This window comes from Cynocephalus volans, chromosome 10 (assembly GCF_027409185.1).
Source record: "Cynocephalus volans isolate mCynVol1 chromosome 10, mCynVol1.pri, whole genome shotgun sequence".
NCBI lineage: Eukaryota > Metazoa > Chordata > Mammalia > Dermoptera > Cynocephalidae > Cynocephalus > Cynocephalus volans.
In genome coordinates, this window is record NC_084469.1 from 100,652,792 (window position 1) to 100,658,791 (window position 6,000).

A 6,000-nucleotide genomic window follows, 5' to 3' on the forward strand; every position below is an offset into this window, starting at 1 on the left:
TTATTATTTTTTTCTTTAAAAAGATGACCAGTAAGGGGACCTTAACCCTTGGCTTGGTGTTGTCAGCATCACGCTCTCCCGAGGGAGCCACGGGCCGGCCCTGCCCCTGTTTATTTTAATCTTGGTTGGAAAGAAGACGTAAACAGAGTCATGAATTTCTAGTATAATGTCAGAGATGATCAAGTGCTGGGATGAACAATCAGGCAGAGAGAAAGAGAGACTGAAACTGGGTCGGAGAAGGGGGAAAGGAGGAAGGAGAGAGGGGAGAAAGAGAAAAAGAAGAGAAAAAAATTAGCTACAATTAAATGTGATGGCGAGATTAGGAAAGGACTGACTACATGATGTTTAACACAAGAAATAAAATTAAAGAAAAAAAGGGGGGAAAAGTTCTGGTTAAAGAATTGTTCAGAGAGGAGGACGATTTCAACAGCACAGGGCCAAATAATACCACCTCCCCTTCCTCGGGATGTTGTTGGTTTTTTAAAAAAATCTTGCCTATTATCCCAAGATAGCTTCATATGCAAAAAATGAGAATACCTTGAATATTACTCAACAAATGCTAACACCTAGGAAATAAGGATTTCCACAAGATATAAGCTTGTTTTAAGAACAGCTGTATTCTAACTTCAACAGGTTTTACAGAAAGAAAAAGACACAAACGTACAGTCTTGCTGTCACTGTGGACATCGTACTCACCAGAACAGGCTGGCTTGAAAAAGAGGTCGAGGCAGGTTTGTCCATGGTTGTAGAGTTTGTCCTGCTGCCCCCACTCCAGAGATGTGGACAGCCTGTGGCTTGCTGGAAAATGCAGCAACTTCCCATCTCACTCCATTTTATAGAGGAAACGAGTGGATAACCCAATCAGTGGGTAATTCCCAGGAGACATCCTGTCTCCTATCCTTGGGATTTGAGAGATTTCTAAATCTTTATATAGAAACCAAAAATGGAAATTTGTTTACACTGTCAGATAGTCTTAGCAGATGAAAAACTTTCATACACATGTGTGAGGGGTCATATTTGCAGTTAAAATCACCATTAATTGTTTCCTTTTTCTCCTGCTATTTCGATGTCTTTGAACACATTCTATAGGAATAGGAATGGAAGGTTCTATGCACATAAGTTTTCATCCAACATTTGTTTTAATTGGAAAAAAAGCAAAGACCATTTAATAGTTGATCAAGTGAAGAATACCCAAAATATTTATTCACAATCCTATACAATATATCATAAAGTTATTGAAAAGAAATTACTGTTTTGTGCACTTGTGTTTCATGTAATTACCAGTAAATTTGAGATTATTTCAACCATCTTACCTTTTCCCTAGGCTTTGACTTAACTGATTAATATTCCTTTTGTCCTTTATTTGACTGACTTTGAATTAAATATTTTATTTTCCATTGTTCTCTCAATAAACTTGTTAGATATGATGATATACAAATCTGAGTAATCGCAGTAATAATGGAATCATGAATCCTTTGTATGCTCTGATACAGATAACTGCTTTTACCCCCTCCCCCAAATAGTGATGCCTTAGAACAGTTTTAATTCTATTTTTACCCTTCCTAACTTTTGTATTACCGGTGTTGTGCCTTTTTTTTTTTTTTAAAGATGACCAGTAAGGGGATCTTAACCCTTGACTTGGTGTTGTCGGCACCACGCTCTCCCAGTGAGCCACGGGCCTGCCCTTGTGCCTTTTAATTGTACGTATATTTACTGTCCATGAGACATTTCTAGTACTGCCTCATAAGGCAATATTCATCCATATACCAATCTTTTCGTTGCTTTTTATTCTTTCCTGCATTTTTAGTTCTCGGTCGAGCACTACATTTGTTTGTGTTTCAGAGCTCATGTGAGTACTTTTTTCTAATTCAAGGCTGCTAACAACAAAATGTTTACATTTCAGTCTTTCTGAAGGCATTTATATTTTGGGGCAACTCTGGGGCTGGGTATTTAATTCTGGTTTGGCATGTGTCTTTGAGCACTTTAAGAATAGTCCTTCACTGATGTCTATGTCATTTTATTTATTTGGAGACCTCATCTGTTGGTCTTTTTCTTGCTTCTTTGGCCTCTGCATTCTTTAAAATCTTTCTCATTATCTTTGGTTTCTGGACCACTGTGTAGCTAATTATTGCTTCCTGTGTGTTTACTATGTTTGCAGGATGTGGAGTTAAGTGAATCTGTGGGTTGATGTCTTCATTTTGGAATGTGTGTTTGTATTTTTATTCTAAATATTCATTCTTCCTCTAGTTTCTCTACTCTCTTTTTAATCACACCCCATTTGCTTTAACTCTTTCCTAAATTATCAGATGTCGTTCATGCAGTGAGTTCGCAGGGATATTAACTCAAAAACTGTGTTTCAGTTTAGTAATCTAGGCTTTTGCTGTGTTCAATCTCTTCTTAACTCCTTATGTTCCTATTTGCAGTTCTAAACATAAAACACAAAAATAGCTTTAATTAAAAAATGGTAGAAGAGCAGCTTAACAATGAATGAGGAAACCGTTTTTTGTCTTGATAAAATAAAACTCAAAATAGAAAAGAGAAAATTATAACTTGGATCATCTTAAGGTATAAGAGCCGCTATTCATCCAAATTTATTAATGAAAGAGAGGAGTTGAAAAAACCAGAGTGGGAGAAGAGATTTGCATTACATCCATCTGGTGGAGTAAATGAAGCTAGAATACATAACGAATTCTGTCAAATAAAAAAAATACTGAAAACCCACTTTAAAAAATGGGTAAAAAACTGAAGTCAGCACTACTGAGAAGAGGAGAAACAAATGGTCAACAAAATTGTGATCAAATATTTAACCGCTTCAGGATATTGCTAATAAAAATCACAAGATACTGCTAAAGGCAGATCAGTTTAGATAAAATGGAAAAGACATTAATACCAAGTGCTTCCAAGTCTATGGAGGAATCAGCGTGAGTTTGAGTGGGTACAACCCCTTTGGAAAACTGTTTGATGGGACCTATTAGAGCTGGATGCACGTCTACCCCTTCCACTGCACTGGGGCTTTTTGGACGTCAGTAAGTCTTCGTGGTAAAGGACTGGCTTTTCTCTGTTAGCAAAAGCATTTCTCTATCTGTTTCATATGAATATCGACCTTGGGGCCCCTGATTCTTCACTTCTCTTGAGGGAGAGGTGAAGACCAGCCTTGGCCCTAAGGCTGGTCTCGCAGAGAGCCTGAGCTTTGGAGAGAGATTCCTGTGGCTGAGGCGGGTGGAACATGCTCTGACAGTGAGCTCCCAGGGGAGTCCTTCGGGGTCATCAGAAGGGCTGGAGCCAGAGGATTTATGGGAGAGAACTGATGTGATTGGTTGTTCTTGGCATTGAAAACAGGAGGGACTTGAAAAACTGGAGGGTGGACTATTGCTTAATCAACAGGGGATAATGCAATCAGTACCAGCCCAATCCCATCAAAATCCATCCAACCTGACCCGTTTCCTGAGTCACCTTCCATCCTGTAGGGATTGCATAGTAGTGACATTCACTTTGTGACACCCAGTTCATTCATTCTATGAAGGTTATTTTCTCCATAGGTTTTGAGTATGGTCACATAGGATAAAAATTGATTGCTAAAATGAATTTTGGGGGTTATGTTACACATCAATAATGAACTCCTGGGTGAAGACAAACAGGGAAATGCACAAGACATCCATATTAGTTTGTTTTCACGTTGCTATAACATAATCCCCAAGACTGGATAATTTATAAAGGAAAGAGGTTTACTTGGCTCAGAATTCTGTATACTGGAAAGTCAGATGCAACTTCCTCTGACATCTGACGAGGGCCTCAAGCTGCTTCCACTCAGGGAGGGAAGCGGAAGACCAGCTGGCAGGTGTGAGAGATGACACGGCCACAGAGAAGAGGAGCGAGGGAGGTGCCAGGCTGTTTTTAACACTCAGCTCTCCAGAGAACTGATAGAGGCAGAGCTCACTCATCCCCGAGGGAGGACACTAACGTGCATGAGGGATTCGGCCCGTGACTCAAAACCTTCCCACTCGACCCCACCTCACAACACTGCCCAACTGTGAATCTAATTGCCACGAGCTTTTAAGTGGAAATCACGTTCAAACTATAGCACATCCTGACACGTTTACTGTTTTTGATTTCTTTCTAATTGTTCAAACAGGTCAGCTCTGGCTTCCTACCCTGAGAGCAACCAGGAAAGACTCTTTAGAAGTACCTTCTTGTGACATTTGAAAAATAGTGGGGAAAATTGGAGAACGATCTGAGTGAAGTCATAATTAAATTTCTGAATAGGCCTCTGTGATTGTGTGTGTGTGCGTGTGTGTTTGTGTGTGTGTGTTTGTCTCTGTGCTACCGGGAAGGGTGGACTATTTCCCCCTGTGACATGGAGAATCCTCCATTGCCTTGGGGACGTCCACCCCTGACCACTCACTGTGGGCTGTGCCATACGTGGCTTTTTCCAGCCATGCCCAATAGGAATAGAGTCTGTGCCATAAAGATGCACATTTGGTGGGGCTGGCCAGTTAGCTGAACTGATTAGAACGTGGTGCTGATAACACCAAGGTCCAGGGTTAGAAACCTGTGCCAGCCAGCCACCAAAACAGAAAAATAAGTATATTTTTGAGCAAACTCATTAGGGGAAGTAAATAAAAGTAGATGAAAAGATGAAACTTATTTTTAAAACATTTTTATTTAAGCCAAAATCCAATTAAAATCATTACAAATATAACCTACATCGCAATGATAAGATGTGTTCTATCTTTTTCTTCATTAGAGTTCAAAATCCTGTGTGAGTTTCACCTGAGACTTTTGCCCATATCCTCACCCAAGAAATAACGACTTTGAATCTCTGGAGAGATATGTGAGTGATGAGCATTATTTGTAAGTATTTTGTGAGATTCTGATGACCTCCGAAGTCTATACACGACTTTCATATTAGAACATCATGGGAGAATGTATTCAGAATTTGTAATAATGGCAGAAATTTCCTCAATTTTACATGGAAAATAACATGTGCTAAGTGGTGCTTAAGACCTATCTGTAGTTCTGAAATAAAAGTAACATAATAACAGATAAACTAATTCAGGGGTTAAATGTAAAGCAACACCGTCATCACAGGATCCACCCAAAGGTCAGCCACGCACATCACCCTGTACTCTCTCAGCAGCAAACACTGTTCTGAAATCTGTATTTACCATTTTCTATGATGTTCTTTTAGGTTGAATTCTATAAAATTGTCATGTGAAACTGGCAATAGGGTTAAATGTCGTCAAATCACGTTTGTATATGTTCCTGTCCAATTTCAAATTTTTTCTTCTCAAATTTGTGCAAAGTGTAATCTTAACACATGAATTTTCTGCACTTATTATTTTCTCAGTATTGCACTTTTAACATTCAGTCACGTTGTTGGGTGTGGCCATAATTAATTTCCAATGTTATGTATTTTTACATTATGTGTGGTGACTTTTCAACATTGTGATCTTTTCTGATATTGATGCAAATTTTGTTTGTATATATTTTTCTGTTATAAATAAATATGTTTGAATGTTTTATGTTTGTCTCCTGGTGGAAATGAGAGAGAGGTTTATAGTTAGCAGAAAATTTTTGCACATAAGGTTGTAACTATTCTCCTTTCGGTATTTTCAGTTTTTCTAAGCGGTTGAACCAATTTACATATACATTAAATGTTCTTGGTGATCCATATCATGGCCCACCAGTTTTGATTACACTGAAAATCTAGTGGTTTTTAAATTATTTCATTTACTTGCATATCTGTTATTATTGTATGCTTGAAGGTCTTTTCATGTATTTTGAGGCCCTTTATTTTCCCTTGTATTAAATATCTGTTTGTAGTATTTATACTGAACGGTTTATCTTTTTCTTATTAATTCATGTGCATTCTTTATATAATCAGAATATTAGTCTCCATTCCAGACATATGCATTGCAAATGTCTTTTTTAGTATGTGATTTTTTTATATCCTTTATAGTTTTTTTGCACAAACACGTGCTTAGTTTTTACATAGTTTAA